The sequence below is a fragment of the Muntiacus reevesi genome, chromosome 4 (assembly GCF_963930625.1).
Source record: "Muntiacus reevesi chromosome 4, mMunRee1.1, whole genome shotgun sequence".
NCBI classification, from domain to species: Eukaryota; Metazoa; Chordata; class Mammalia; order Artiodactyla; family Cervidae; genus Muntiacus; species Muntiacus reevesi.
Window position 1 is genome coordinate 73,771,358 of NC_089252.1, and position 17,439 is coordinate 73,788,796.

The window sequence follows — 17,439 nt, forward strand, 5'->3', positions numbered from 1 at the left end:
TCTAAATGAGCTGTGATTTGTAAATACAGCTAATAACTGTATAAACACGAAATATCAAAATAAGGGCACCGTAGGGTGCTTCACTGCCAGACGACGTTATCTTCTCCTTTTGGCATTGTTTTCCGTGCTCATATTTTAACTCCATCTAAAGCAAGACAAATTTGCCCTACAAGTGCAAAATGACAAAAAGGCATTAAATTGATGAGTCAAAACTCAAAGACGCCAATAAGAAGAGTTGGAGACTCCCATCAAACCAAGAAAAATAAATGCACCAGTCAAAATAAACGTGTCACACATTAATATTCTGGTCGGAGGCAACTGATTCAACTGTCATCTTGATACATTCCGGAATGAACCAGTTAAAATGAAGATGTTAAATAAACAAATCATTTAAAGAATATTCCTTTTAAATCCTGAAGGTAATGATCCAGCCTGTGGTGACTGGATAAACAAATGGAAAAATGTTGATTATGGTAAAGAATACAATAGACTGCTTTGACAGCACACCCTGTATATACATGAAAAATCAAGTGTTCTGCCGAAGGACGTCAATGTTTAGGTGACAACGGCTCACGAAAGTTCCTGGAGGTGTGGGTCTTACCCATGCCCGCGACTGCCGTCTAGTCACGGGCACTGACTCCCCCTAGAACCACCCACACGGAAGGTCTCATTTCACTGGCACATGGGCCACTTCAAGCTTTCGCCTCCTCACAGAACAGGCTCGAATAGGTCACTGTGGACTCGCACATACAAAAGTGTCTGCACAGACCCCACAGAAAAGTTTCTCTATGCAACTGAGTCACTCCCTAATAATGACTGGTGACCTGACGAGGCTGCCACTGAACCAAGGTTGAACTACTCGGGAGGCTCGGAATGCAGTCCTAGAATTCGCATTATGCTCTGATAGCCCAGGCTAGACTCCTGTGCTAAAAGAACCGCGGTATGTGAGCAGAGCTCTGTTCACAATGCAGTCGTGTCATCTCCACAACAGCAGAGCCTGCAGAACAGTCTTTGGCTGTGTCTAGGGACCGAGGAAGCCTAGGACTCTTGACAGTGTAGAGCTTAGGCGGAGAAAACCAGCGACCCATGGCTGCATGCGTCCACCACTAAAGGGCTGCGTCAAGCAGCACCAGGAAAGACACGGATATGTTTCCAGACAGAAGATGTCTGTTCTAGAGAGAAAGCGAAAGTGAAAGTCGCTCAGTCGTGCCCGACTCTTCGCGACCCTATCGACTGTATAGTTCGTGGAATACTCCAGGCCAGAATACTGGAGCGGGTAGCCTTTCCCTTCTCCAGGGGATCTTTCCAACCCAGGGCTTGAACCCAGGTTTCCCACATTGCAGGCAGATTCGTTACCAGCTGAGCCACAAGGGAAGGCCAAGAATACTGGAGTGGATAGCCTATCCCTTGTCCAGGGGACCTTCCCGACTCAGGAATTGAACCAGGGTCTCCTGCATTGCAGGCAGATTCTTTACCAACTGAGCTACGAAGGCCCAGGCTAAGAAACCCCTCTTAGCAGGGTTCAAGAAAGGACTGAGCTCCAGCCTATCTGAAGGAGCTAAGAATAAATAGTGATTCTGAACACGCTTCAACAGTCTATTATGGGGGACATAACACGTTTTTCACAGGGAAAATAATGTCTTAATTTTTCAAAGGCAAGTGTGAAAAGTGTGTGTGTGTGTGTGTGTGTGTGTTCAGTCATGTCCAACTCTCTGTGACCCCATGGGCTGTAGTCCGCCAGGCTCCTCTGTCCATGAGGATTCTCCAGGCAAGAATACTGGAGTGAGCTGATATTTCCTTCTGCAGGGGATCTTCCCGACCCAAGGACTAAACCCACATCTCCCGCATTAGTAGGTGGATTTTTTTACCACTGCATCCCTGGGAATCAAGCAAGAATAAAAAGAGGAACTCATAAAAATGAAAATTACAATAATCACAAGAATATTTACCATTTTACTCTCTACCTTAAATCAGGGGGGAAAAGGAAAGTAACAAATGACAACAGCCCCAAAGAGAAAATATGTAAACAGCATGGAGGTTTAGTACAGTGTTAGTATTTTTATAAATATTCTAAAAATAGAAACCAGAACATGGTTTCCGGTTATTCAAAATAAGAATTCAATACCTTCACCTCTCAATTTACTGATCTCAACACTTCCAAACTGTTTTCTAATCTCCCCACATCAGGTGCCCAGTTTCTAGACAGATTACTAACTATACCACTTGGAAAGTCTCATTTTTAAGCATCCCAAACCCAGAGCATCACTTGCCGATGTCCCAGCTCACTTACCCTGTGCCTGTGCACAAGATTCTAACGCCTGTCCCTGAGGGGGCGCTGCAGGGGCTACCCCCCAGGAGGCAAGGTATCAGTCTGGCAAGGCGTTGCTCACTCTGTGGCTTCACCCACTTCACCCTCACTGTGAGATCGAGGTTTGGGAAGCTGTTCTAGTAAAGGGACACAAGCAAATACTTCTGGCTTTGCAGACCATGTGGTCTCTTTCAAAACTACCCAACTCTGTCACTGCAGCACAAAAGCAGCCACAGACGATAAACAAATGGAAAAGTGTGGCCTGTGTTCTGCTATTGTTGTTACACAGTCGTGTCTGACTCTTTGCAACCCCGTGGACTGCAGCACACCAGGCCTCCCTGTCCTTCACCATCTCTGAGAGTCTGCTCAAACTCATGTCCATTGAGTCGGGGATCTCATCCAGCCATCTCATCCTCTGTCGCCTCCTTCTCCTCCTGCCCTCAATCTTTCTCAGCATCAGGGTCTTTATTAATAAAACTTTATTTACAAAAGCAGGTGGGCTGGATTTGGCCCCTAAACTGAAGTTTATCAACTTCTGCACTAAGATCATCCTCATCAACAGAGAAACATCACTAAAATATTCAGAACAAGCCAAAAACTGCTTGACACCGAATTTCCCTCCAGCTCCCCATTTTTCAGCTCTGCTTTATAGCAAAACTCTTTTTAGAATTACTGGTGTTCCCTGTTTCCACCATCATTCCCTCTGCAGTGAACCGCCACACCCGCCCCCAGGCTTTTGCCCCTGAATGCCACTAAAAATAAGCCCTATGATATTACTCCTGCTGCCAGCTCACCCTCATCTTACTGACACTTGCAGCTGCATTGACACTGTTGTTATCCCCTCCATCTGTAAGTCCCAGTAAAACAGAGGCTCACTTCCTTCATTAGGACGCTAGCATTAACACAGCTACTCAACTCCCTCACCTCACTCTTATATGCTGTCACCTTCCCAAGAAGACCTGACCACCCTCTAAAAAGCAGCTGACTCCACCCATCACTCTCCACTCTCTAACCCTGCTTTTTATTATTCTGTACACAGGGTTTTTAAGTTGATTTCCTTGTTTATTCTGTTACCCTCCAGGCATTCATAAGCTCCATGAAAATCAGAAGCACGTATGTTTCACCTGACTCAGAGAACACTACTTGAAGGGTGACTCAATGAATAAAAAAATAATATTAACTATTCCTGTACACAGAAAAATATCAGAGCAGATTCTGCCCCGAAGTTCCATAATTCTACAATGGAAATAAACTGCAAAACTTCAAGAGATTTTGTGAAGAAAATAAAAGATATAAATGAGTTTTGTTGTGGGCAAGTAAGGAACTACTTCAGGAGAAAATGTTAGGTAGCTTTTTGTTAAAGATCTCTGAACATCTATTTAAATAAAGAAGGAAGGAACTGTGAGTTATTGTTGATTGCTGACCACAAAACCTCAGGGACTGCCCTGATCAGAGACTTCAACTAAATGCTGGCCTCCAATATGACAAGTGTGGTTCAAGCTCAGACACCATGTGACCAGACACATTGGCCTGTTGGGTTCTTGGTCAGGACCCAGTTGCCACTTTGTAAGGAAAGCTGTCACTGAACCCATGCAAGCCAGAGGAGGATAACTGAAGTGAGTACGCCTCCAGTGTGGCTTCCCAGGTGGTGCAAGTGGTAAAAAATAATCTGCCAATGCTGGAGATGCAGGTTCGATTCCTGGGTCAGAAGGATTCCCTGGAGCAGGAAATCGCTACCCACTTCAGTATTATTGCCTGGGAAATACCATAGACAGAGGAGCCTGGCAGGTTATAGTTTCCACAGGGTCGCAAGAGTCCAACACCACTGAGTGACAGAGGGCACACAAAACACAAGTTTCCAGCACGCAGGGCTGCTGTGGGAATGTGGAGTCGAAAGATTAAGCTGTTTCTATGGACAGAGATGAACAGTCTCGGTGGACACAGTTGACCCCCATACAATAAGGTTAGGCAATGGAATGTGTACCAAGTCAGCAGGAACTTAGGGACAATCTCTGTGATGAGCAACAGTGGAAGAAAACAAGCAGAAGTGTTACCACTACCTACACTAGGAAAAGGAAAGATGTCTCTAAAAGGTCAAAACAGATTTGAGTCAATTATGATTGATCTTCCTCACAAATCACAAAGGAAAATAGATGGTCTTGGATCAAACTCCTGAAGTTTTAGTCTGCTATCTTTCCCTGGTGGCTCAGCTGGTAAAGAACCCGCCAGCCACTGCAGGAGATGCAAGAGAGGCAGGTTCAATCCCCAGGTAGGGAAGATCCCCTGGAGAAGGAAACGGCAAACTGCTCCAGTATTCTTACCTGGAAAATTCCATGGATACAGGAGGCTGGTGGGTTACAGTCCACGGGGTCACAAAGAGTTGGACATGACTGACCACAAACAGACACACACAATCCTTCCATAATTCTATCATAATTCTTCTGTAATTCTATCACACACACACTCACACATCCTTCCATAATTTTATCAGAATACTGGGATGGATGGAGAGAATTTAATATTCCATGAGGGTTTACATAAACACTTACATCAGTTCCTGTAGGAGATAGGATGATTAGCTATCTCATAATTAACATGAGGAAGGATTCCAACCCGGTAGGAGTGGTTTAAGTCACAAGCAGAGGAAACGAAGAGGTCAGCAATCAGGAAATTACTAACCAGAATTGTGCCAGGAGCTGCCTCAATGATAAAAATAGACAGAGAGGAGAACCAGAAACTAGTGATGATGGCCGAGGGAAACAAAGAAAAAGCTTGCAGGTGCCATGATAAGATCCGCACAGTACCACAGACAACTATGCTGAGGAACTGAACCAATGTTACCAGTAACGTGACGCAAAAAAGCTTAAAACAATCTGACTTCAACGTACACTGTTGTATTCACTTGGGTACCTTTTAAAAAGTGGTTCTGCTGGATAGTACAAAGGACAGAGGGCCAGGAGGTCTAGATCCAAAATCTGATCTTCTCTGAATTGGGCATGGGCTCTGTGGCATCCAAATTCCCTCTGAGGGCCTCACTTTCCTCATGTGTAAAATGAGGACATCAAGATGCTGATCATGTCCTTTTATTCTGAATTTTTGATTCTCTGACGTCTTAGTGTGTTAATCACTCAGTTGTGTCTGACTCTTTGCCACCCATGGTCTGTAACTCTCCAGGATCCTCTGTCCCTGGGATTCTCCAGGCAAGAATACTGGAGGGGACTGTCACTGCCTTCTCCAGGGAATCTTCCTGACCCAGGAATTGAACCCAGGTCTCCCGCAGAGCAGGCAGATTCTTTACCAACTGAGCCACCCGGGAAGCCCAGGATCTCGCTAACTCTGGAGGGAAGGCCCGTCCCACGGCTTGCCTTTCCAATGCAAACCAACCAAACCCCCACCAGCCTCCTTCATACAAAGCCCTTAAACTCCAGGCCACTACTTCCCTGCCCTTATCATCCTAGGGCCACGTACCAGGTAAGGAGAGAGAAACCCCTCACCTCAAAGCCCAGTGAAGTTAGTCAAACAGCCAAACCTAAGCCAGCTCACCCACTCCTTCCCTTGTGAACTACAGACAGGCTCTTGCCCACGTTTTCCTCTCCGCTCCTGTGCCTCCTGACTGCCTCTGTTGCTTCCCCACGTGGCTGCCCGTGGCGTGGGGTACCCCCTCCTCTTGGAATCTGTGAGTATAACATGTTAATTTTTTGAGGGCAGCCATCTCCTTGTTTGTTGATCTCACCAATCAGGAAGAATTTTAGGCACCTCAAAAAGTATATCATGAATAATAAAAAAAACTCCCAGGCTAAAAAAAATGTAATATACGTTTTTAAACATTCAGATGATCTCTCCAAAGTACCATACAGCACTAATGTTCTAATATTTCTTTCTAGGGCTTAAGGTTCACATGAATAAAGACAAAAAAGTTCTATTCCCTCACTTCAGGAGTCAGGAAAGATTTTCTGAAAAGGGCTAGAAAGTATATATTTTAGGCTTTGCCAGACACAACGTCTCTGGGCCTCTAATTCTTCTGTGTTGGTAAGTTGCACGAATCTTTAAAAATGTAATCACCATTCTTACTTTGCAGGTTCTGGCCCTGTGGGCCATAGCTTGTGAGTCTCCACTTTAGACAACAAGGGGAAGCCTGCAGATAAAGATGTCTTGTGAAACCCAGAAAGTTTTACTGAACCCCAACTCAGTTTTACCACCACTCTATATTGTACACAACTGAAGAACCACACTTCTAAAGGTGTACAATAAACTAGAGTTTAGAACCACTTAGAAGTGGTTGACTTGTAAATGTCACACCAAAAAAGTAAGCTGAAACCATCCACTTCTGATCATGAAATAACTGCTAAGTAGTCATGTAACCCTGAATTCACATCTGCATTGAAAGAAAAGATTCCTGTATTGAAAGAACCATCCTGGCTAAAGTCCAGGAGTCACAAACTTCACAGGGTCACAAAATCAAAAAGTCGTTTACAAGGAAAGCAGAAAGACATTCTAATACACTTATACACTGTGGATTTCTCTAGAACCAAACGATATAAAATGAACATTCAAGTGTAAAATCTTTCATAAGAATGGAAGGTATGTTTCATTTTCAAAAAATAGCAAAAGGCGGTGGGAAATGGATTCAAGACGGCAGAGCAGGAGAGTGTGGTGCTCGCCTTCCCTCACAAACACATCAAAAATACACCTACATGGGGAACCATTCTCAGTGGAAAGTAACTGGAAACTGGCAAAAAGACTCTGTCTGCAATAAAGATCCACACATAATTGGGGAGGGAGGGAAGAAAAGTGATCAGGTCAAGACCTGTGCCAAGAGCGGAGATGCAGAGTAAAGGGGAGGATCCACAGCTGGAGACCCGCCCTGGGGAAGAGGGGCTCTGAGCCGCAGACTGAGTGCCCCAACCCTGGGGTCCTACCCAGGGGAGACAAGACTGGCCAGCTGGAGGATGAGTGGGATGAACAGCAGGGCTGCGGGAAGCCTGGCCTCCCAGCGTGCAGAAGCACGGGCTGGCCTGCCCCGGAAGCAGGATGGAGAGAGCAGGCTAAGGACAAAGGGGACCTGGACTTGACACTGCCTCCAAGAAGAGGCAGAGAAACAGCTGCTGGAGTCTCCACAGGCGGTGCTTCAGAAACAGGTCAGACCTCCGTCCGTAGCTGACAGGAGCCAAGAGCCCCCACGGGACCCCCGGCTTCAGCACTGCCCCTCTCTGGGACGAGGGTCCCAGTGCCAGGAGCCCGGAAGACACACACTTAAATGGAAAGAGCTAGTCCAGCCTGACCATCAGGGATTCAGCTCTACAACGTGGGGTCAGGCCCTGCCCCTGTGAGGGTGGCCACGGCCACTGAGCAGAGAGGAAGTCCCACCTCACACCCGGCTCCAGCTCTAGCCTCTTCATCTCCAGCCCCAACCCCTGCCAAGGACAGAGGTGTGAGCCCACACTGAGGGAAGATGTGAGTTCTGTCCTTGGCACATTCAGATCTCCCACGAAAGGCCCTGGGCACACACAGTCTGCCTAGGGAGGCTCCCACGTAAGGACAGCACTTTAAGACGGCAATTTGTACACGTGGCGCCTACATTTATAGAGGCAGAATAAGTTAAGAAAAATGAAAAGGCAAAGAAACACGTCTCAAATGAAAGATCAAAAGATACCCCTGAAAAAATATTTTACCAGATAAAAATTCAAAGCATTGAATTTTTTTCAGTGAATTATAAAACTGTTAACCAGATTAAGGAAAAGAATAGATGAACACAGTGAGAATTTTAATAAAGAATTAGAAAATATAAGAAGGATGCAACCAGAAATGAAGAATTAAATAAGTGAAATAAAAAAAACACTAGAAGGAGTGAATAGCAGTCAGATACAAAAGAATGCAAAAAGTAATTTGGAATACAGAATGATGGAAATCACTCTCAGAAAAGAAAACAACAACAACAAAAAAAGGAATAGCTGAAGAGATTTGTAGAACAACATTAAACACACTGATATTCACATTATAGAGGTCTCATAAAGAGAAAAGGTGGTCAAAAATGTATTTGAGGAATTATACCTGAAAACTTGAAGAAGAAAAGAGATATACAGGTACAGGAACCGAGGACGGTCCCAAGCAAGATGAACCCAAACAGACCCAAATGAAGACATATCATAATTAAAGTGGCGAAAGTTAAAGATAGGGGAGGGGAAGAGGGACACTTACACTGCATTTTCTGTTGACCACATACTAACACTACCCCCATTTTCCAGATGAGGGAACTTAGGTATAGTCAGGTTAAGAAACTGCCAAAATTATACAGCTAATTAGGTTAAATTCCTTTAGATGCTCCCACAACCTCCTGGATATGGCTGTACCCTGCAACTGTTACACTGTCTTAAGAAAGCCTATGGCTAGGGACTGCCCTGGCAGCTAGTGGTTAAGAATTTGCCTTCCAATGCAGGGGGTGAGGGTTTGATCCCTGGTCAGGAAGCTAAGATCCCACATGACTCACCGACAAAAAATCAAAACACAAAGCTGAAGTAGCAGTGTAAAAATTCAATAAAGACCTTAAAAATGGTCCACATTAAAAAAAAAATCTTAAAAAAGAAAGAATATGAGTGTATCTATGGCTGATTCTTGTGGATATATGACAGAAAAAACAAAATTCTGTAAAGCAATTATCCTTCAATTAAAAAAAAATTTTTTTAATTTATAAAAAAGAAAGTCTATTGATAAATCTGTTTCCTCCACTGAACTCTAAGCACCTAGAAGGTGGTAAGAACTTTACCTTGTCCTAGCATTGTTCATTGGTTGCTGAGTAGATATTTGATGAGTGAGTGAATGAACGAACAAAAGAACCAAAAGCCAATGAGGGAAGTCAGAAGAAGACTGGTGCCATAAGGCAAGAAGTCACCAAGAACTTCCTCTAAGAGACCACTAAAGTTCCTTTCTTCTAAAGGGCATTTTTTTTTTAAATCTTGCCATAACAGAAAGGGCTCTAACAATTTTTAAGCAAACTAAAATGATAATTCTTACACAGCATATTTTTTCTAATTTAGGGAAAGAGTTAATTGTTGCTCCAAAAGAACTCAAGAAGTTAAAATTTAATTTGTCTGCTACGGAAGATTTGCTGAAAGTTGATTAGCTCTTAATGGAAACACGCTTCTGGGGTGTTACTCTCTCTGAGCAATGGCTTGGTGCACCCTACTGTAAAATTAAGGTGAGAGAAGAGGGCAGAGCTCTGGGGAGTTCACACCTCCTGTCAGACAGGAAAACTGAACCAACACTCATGCAAACAACTTACCTTTCTGCTATAAACCCAGGAATAAGCTAGATTCACCACGGCCCCGTGGTTTTTTGGGGGTTTTTTTGATCATGCTCTTGGCCCTTACTTGAAGGGGAACAATAAATTCTCAATTGTACTACAGCTAAGCTTTTGAAGACTTCTTCATCTGCTAAGAATACCATAAAATAAGAACAATTAAAAAACAAATGTTGCACTTGACATAGTGATTTCATGTTCCAATACTTACTGCTTGGTTCTCTAAACTCTTAATATGTACAATCTAAATTAAAATGACTAGCCTTTTAAGAACATGATGCTAATGGATCTAATAAATTTATTTAAAAAAGGTTCACACTTATTTTTATATTACTAGAAACCTACTTACACATAAACTACTACAATAATGTAAAGTAATTAGCTTCCAGTTAAAATAAATAAATTAAAAGAAAAAGATTTAAAAAAATTAAGGCATCTACTCTTGATATGCACTGAAAAACAAAGCATTTTACCTAAAAAAACCACTACTACCAAGTCATTGGGGAAGATCTTACAAGTTAATGAGTTACTGTTTTAGGCACTTGCCCAAATTAGGGGTGGGTGACACTTGTTTCAGGCCTAGCACTAATTTTGTTTTGGTGACAGTAAGCAATTAAACATAGATCAGTTCAGTCGCTCAATCGTGTCCAACTCTCTGCGACGCCATGAACTGCAGCACGCCAGGCCTCCCTGTTCATCACCAACTCCCGTAGTCCACACAAACCCATGTCCATCGAGTCGGTGATGCCATCCAACCATCTCATCCTCTGTCATCCCCTTCTCCTCTTGCCTTCAATCTTTCCCAGCATCAGGGTCTTTTCAAATGAGTCAGTTATTCGCATCAGGTGGCTGAAGTATCGGAGTTTCCGCTTCAACATCAGTCCTTCCAGTGAACACCCAGGACTGATCTCCTTTAGGAAGGACTGGTTGGATCTCCTTGCAGTCCAAGGGACTCTCAAGAGTCTTCTCCAACACCACAGTTTAAAAGCATCAATTCTTTGGCGCCCAGTTTTCTTTATAGTCCAACTCTCACATCCATACATGACTATTGGAAAAACCATAGCTTTGACCAGACAGACCTTTGTTGGCAAAGTAATGTCTCTGCTTTTTAATTATGCTGTCTAGGTTGGTCATAACTTTTCTTCTAAGGAGTAAGCGTCTTTTGATTTCATGGTTGCAGTCACCATCTGCAGTGATTTTGGAGCCCCAAAAAATAAAGTCTGTCACTATTTCCACTGTTTCCCCATCTATTTGCCATGAAGTGATGGAACTGGATGCCATAGTCTTAATTTTCTGAATGTTGAGCTTTAAGCCAACTTTTTCACTCTCCTCTTTCACTTTCATCAAGAGGCTCTTTATTTTTTTTTATTTTAATTTTTTTTATCTTTCAGTGGGTTTTGTCATACATTGATATGAATCAGCCATAGAGTTACACGAATTCCCCATCCCGGTCCCCATCCCACCTCCCTCTCCACCCGATTCCTCTGGATCTTGCCAGCCATGATCTTCTACATAGAAAACCCTAAAGACTCTTCCAGAAAATTACTAGAGCTAATCAATGAATATAGTAAAGTTGCAGGATATAAAATTAACACACAGAAATCCCTTGCATTCCTATATACTAACAATGAAAAAACAGAAAGAGAAATTAAGGAAACAATACTATTCACCATTGCAACAAAAAGAATAAAATACTTAGGAGTATATCTACCTAAAGAAACAAAAGACCTATACACAGAAAACTATAAAACATTGATGAAAGAAATCAAAGAGGACACAAACAGATGGAGAAACATACCGTGTTCATGGATTGGAAGAATCAATGTTGTCAAAATGGCTATTCTACCCCAAGCAATCTATAGATTCAATGCAATCCCTATCAAGCTACCAACGGTATTTTTCACAGAACTAGAACAAATAATTTCACAATTTGTATGGAAATACAAAAAACCTCGAATAGCCAAAGTAATCTTGAGAAAGAAGAATGGAACTGGAGGAATCAACCTGCCTGACTTCAGACTCTACTACACAGCCACAGTCATCAAGACAATATGGTACTGGCACAAAGACAGAAATATAGATCAGTGGAACAGAATAGAAAGCCCAGAGATAAATCCACGAACCTATGGACACCTTATCTTTGACAAAGGAGGCAAGGATATACAATGGAAAAAAGACAATCTCTTTAACAAGTGGTGCTGGGAAAACTGGTCAACCACTTGTAAAAGAATGAAACTAGAACACTTTCTAACACCATACACAAAAAAGAGGCTCTTTAGTTCCTCTTCACTTTCTGCCATAAGGGTGGGGTCATCTGTGTATCTGAGGTTATTGCTGTTTCTCCCAGCAATCTTTGATTCCAGCTTGTGCTTCCTCCAGCCCAGCGTTTCTCATAATGTACTTTGCATATAAATTAAATAAGCAGGGTGACAATATACAGCCTTGACGTACTCCTTTCCCTGTTTGTAACCAGTTTGTTGTTCCATGTCCAGTTCTAACTGTTGCTTCCTGACCTGCATACAGGTTTCTCAAGAGGCAGGTCAGGTGGTCTGGTATTCCCATTTCTTGAAGAATTTTCCACAGTTTATTGTGATCCACACAGTGAAAGGCTTTGGCATAGTATTAGACCACAAATTAAAATCAAATAATAAAAATTAGAACTAGAACACTTTACACAATCTGGTCACAATGCAAACTAGAAATAAATAATGGACAAATTTCACATATTAGACTCGCAAAGATCAAACACTTGTATACAGTAATTCAATAAAATTTTAGCAAAAACAGGCACTCTCACACACCTTTGGTACAGCCTAGACTGGGGGTAATTTGGCAATACCTCTAAAATTACAAATGCTTAGACCAGGGGTTCCTGAACTCGTCTGCACATTGTAATCACCTGGCGGGCTTCAAAGCTACCGCTGCCTGTGTCCAGTCTGAGACTGTGATTTAACTGGCCTGGAATAAGGCCTGGGTTTTACACTTTTTAAAAGATCCCCAGGTGATATTATGTACCCTGTAGTGAAAAAATTACATTTCTCATTATTTGTCTCTTGCATGTATGTTCACAAATATGATAAATAACCTACCTCATCAATTTCAACTTTGTTTTATAATACCAATACATTAGAAAAGCATAACTATTCACCAAAAGATGACAAAATATGGAATATGCATAAAATGTAACACTATGTATCTGTTTTTTAAAAAAAAAAAAAAAGTACAGATGGTATGAGAATTATATCTCAACAAAGCTGTTACACACATTTTTGGAAAGAAGTGAAGAATGGTGCAGTCAGCATACTATTATCTATGTGAAAGACACACACAAACTGGTCAAAAAGTGGCTGTCTCCTGGGGTAAAAATATGCTTTTCTATGTAAATTCTTTCAAATACTAAAATTTGAAATGCATTCTGTATTACCTCTGAAAATACATTTTAAAAATTAAAATGGATTTACATGTATTCCCCATCCCGATCCCCCCTCCCACCTCCCTCTCCACTGGATCCCTCTGGGTCTTCTCAGTGCACCAGCCCCGAGCACTTGACTCTTACATCCAACCTGGGCTGGTGATCTGCTTCACCCTTGATAATATACATGTTTTGATGCTGTTTTCTCAAAACATCCCACCCTCGCCTTCTCCCACAGAGTCCAAAAGTCTGTTCTGTACATCTGTGTCTCTTTTTCTGTTTTGCATATAGGGTTATCGTTACCATCTTTCTAAATTCCATATATATGCGTTAGTATACTGTATTGGTCTTTATCTTTCTGGCTTACTTCACTCTGTATAATGGGCTCCAGTTTCATCCATCTCATTAGAACTGATTCAAATGATTCATGTCAATGTATGGCAGAAACCACTACAATATTGTAAAGTAATTAGCCTCCAACTAATAAAAATAAATGGAAAAAAAATAGTTTTGCTTGTACTGAAATTCTGTATAAATGGAAAAAAAATTAAAATGAAACATGAAGTCAGTCTGGTCATATTATTCTCCACACAAGCAGAATCTTCATCAGCTAACAGTCCAAGGGGCATAAGCGAACATTTTGAAATGATGGAAATACTCTATCTTGATCATGATGATAATTCCACAATTGAGTGTTTCTCAAAACTCAGAGACCTGCATACCTAAAATGCATGTGTTTTACTGTATAGAAACTTATACTTCAATACAACCTGACTTTAAAAAAATTTTTAAAGCTTGTGTGACAACCAGACCTCTTGACCAATGCTAGTAGGAATGTAAATTGGTACAACCAATAAGGAAAACTGCTTGGTGATATCTACTGGATCTGTGCCAGCACAAGTTCTGTGAGCCAGTACTTCCACTCTAGAATGAATACTCAATGGAGACACATACACAGATCCACCAAGGAGCACATAAAGTAATACTCATGGTCATGCTACTCACAACAGCAAAAAAAAAAAAAAAAGGAACAGTGCAGACATTGTTAAAAGTAAAACTGGATTAGCAGACTGTAGTGTATTTGTGCAATGGCCAGCCAGGCAGGAAGTTTCCCTTTGAAGAGTGGTATCGCCAAGACCAAGAACTGATGGCAAAGAGTACGAGCAAAAAGCAGAATACAAATGGGCCTCAACCATATTAAGAAATACTCAACTTCACTCATGAAAAGGAAAATGCAAATGAAAATTACCAGGGAACAATCTATCTCACCACACTGGCACGTTCCAAAATTTAACAACGAGTTCTGATGGCAGGGTTGTAGGGAACCAGGCATCCTCAAACACATCCTCTGAAGATGCAAAATGGTAAAATCTCCACATAGGGCAGGGGCTTCCCCAGTGGCTCAGCTGGTAAAGAATCGGCCTGCCAATGCAGGAGATGCAAGAGACATGAGTTCAATCCCTGGGTCAGGAAAATCCCCTGGAGGAGGAAATGACAACCCACTCCAGTATTCTTGCCTGGAAAATCCCATGGACAGAGAAGCCTGGCGGACTACAGTCCATAGGGTGGCAAAGAGTTGGATACGACTGAATGTACACGCACAGGATGCATAAAGGGCAATGTGGCCAAATCTTAAGAAAAAAAAATTTTTAAGTGCATTTATTTTTTGATACACAAATATCATAGCTAGAGATTTACCCTGTAAGATGTACATGCATACTAAAAAATGATGCATAAGATTATTCATTGTTTATGAATTGTCTATTCATAGACAATTATCATTGTCTATCAAAGGATTGATAGAGCAAACAATGTGGAACAACCCACATCTATCTATTAGACATCAATGAGGTGAAGCATGCTACATCCATACAATGGAAGGCTTTATAACTGTAAAACACAATATGGAAGCTCACTATGCATCCATATAGAAACAAAATTGGGAAAAAAGTCATAGGGTAGAAAAACATACATAATATGCTATTTGTGTGTGAAAGGGAGAAATGAGACAATACACAGTGCTATTAGTTTGCCTTTGGACCTAAAATGAATGAAAGTAGTCAAACCACACAGGATGTAATAAGAAGATGAGGAAAGGACACGGGGGACAGGGGAAGGAACTGCTCTTCTCGGTATATTGTATCTTTTCCCCAGGTAGAAATTTATTACCCATTTCAAAATGTTGGACTGAGAAATCATTTTTTGGGAAAAAAAGAAAGAAAATCTAGTTAGGGAAATAAAAACTTTCTTTCCCCCACCCCCACATCAAGCTGTATGAACAGATTTTTGCAAGATGCACACAGGTTGCTAGGACCCATAGGATCTAGGACCTCCATTTAGAAAGATGTGGGGAGAGGGAGAGAGCAGGTGGGTGGTAATAGGCCTTTAATGGTTTGCTCTTGATCTCTGGAGCCTCAGTCAAAATCAACATGGGACAGCTCTTATTTTTATATCTTGTTTCAAGAGAAAAGGCAAACAGAGGAGAATAGTGAATACAGAAAGAGACCCTACAAAAGGCAAAAGTGATTATTAAATGAGGTTTAGGGGTGATAAATAATTTCAGTTTACAAAATTTTTAGGATATTTGTGTAGAACAATATTCAAAATGAATCTTGCCCTGTCAAACTGTTACATAGTTGTGTTTATTATAACTGTAACATAATTTAATGTTAAAATCATTGTCCTCATTTTAAAACTTACTTGCTTAGGCTGAAATCTTTGCACATATATGCATTTTTCTCTAGAATAGATACTTAGAAGTAGAACTGGAGGTTGAAAGCTATGCACTTTTCACAATTTAATTATAGTGAATAAATATTAAGAGGTTCCAGATTATCAGTAGATAAGTAAAAGCAAAATAAAACAAAATCCCATTTCCATCCGTAAATTGGCAAAGATTGCCAAAGTGTGAATAAATACTGATATAAAAAGATCTTCAAATGATTTTGATATATGAAAAAGCAAATTTCAGTAAAACACATACCCAATGATACTATCTATGATTGTTTAAAATTTGACCACCACAAAGGGAAGCTATCTCAGTATATTCACGCTGAATTTAAATAGCCCCTCAAAAGTTCAAGAAGGACACCCACCAAAATAATAACTATTAGCCCTGGCAAAGATTTGTGTATCAGTGGTGGGAAATAAGGAAGCCCAGGGTACCTCTTGGTTATATTATTGGAATTTAATACAAAGATACTCAAATATTAATTACGCAAGGAAAACAAAAAAGTTTATAAAAATTAATCCACTGAATTCTGCTTGTAAATCTTTTTTCAAAAGAATAAACTGACTTCTAAACCTAGGGTCTAATCATTTTAAAATAAAAAGATTTTAGGTCATCAATTATCTGTTTCTACCTCACTAGACTTTTTACCCTCAATATGAAAAGTTCAGATGCATTTAATAAAGAAATGGCAAGAAGAGAAAGTAGTATCGAAAACATGTCTCATGAATGAGCAAGAGACAACTTAAAAAAAAGGAAATACAATCCATTCAATCTAATGAAGGGATAAAATTAGTACATAATTTTACCACTTGGTATGGAAGGTCCAGGAAAGAAACAACTATCTGAATTTGGCTTTAATTTCTAACACAGGTTCACTCTTCAGACTTAAATTTCTTCTGTAGGAAGAGAGAATGGTGCCTTCTAAATCAGAAATTTTGGAAGACTCATTGGACAGAGTCTTGAAAGGCTAGAGAAACACGGGATTAAGAACTGCCGAGGATATAAAAGGGTTACTTACGTGTTCTCCAAGTTCTTTTGCAATGTGACACCCAGACTACATGGTCACATTTATATGTCAGAAATGAACATGGCCACCCACAGGACACAAGCCTGAGAGCTGCAACAGCCCCAGCGCTGTGGCTGACCTGTGACTGGGTCAAGGTGCGTGCCAGGCATGGTACACACCCTGCAAAGGTTGCCTTAGTTCAGACTGCCACTCAATACGGATACTCTACAAAGAGCCTTTCTTGTCCAGCATTAACGGTAGCTCATCACTATGTACAAATGTGGGTGTTGGACTATAAAGAAGGCTGAGCACCAAAGAACTGATGTTTTTGAACTGTGCTGTTGGAGAAGACTCTTGAGAGTCCCCTGGACAACAAGGAGATCAAACAAGTCAATCCTAAAGGAAATCAACCCTGAATATTCATTGGAAGGACAGATGCTGAAGCTCCAATACTCTGACCACCTGGTGAGAAGAACCGACTCATCGGAAAAAGACCCTGATGCTGGAAAAGACTGAGGGCAGGAGAAGGGAGCAACAGAGGATGAAATGGTTGGATGACACCGCCGACTCAATGGACATGAATTTGAGCAAATTCTGGGAGAGGGTGAAGGAAAGAGAAACCTGGTGTGCTACAGTACATGTGGTCACAGAGCGTCAGACAAGACTGAGCGACTGAACAAAAACA

At 41.3% G+C, this 17,439-nt stretch overlaps 1 protein-coding gene across 4 annotated transcripts in view; it reads right to left on the bottom strand.

Moving 5' to 3' along the window:
• ULK4 (unc-51 like kinase 4) overlaps positions 1-17,439 on the bottom strand; it is a 496,024-nt gene that overhangs the window by 299,498 nt on the left and 179,087 nt on the right. The gene's annotated exons all lie outside the window — the stretch shown is intronic.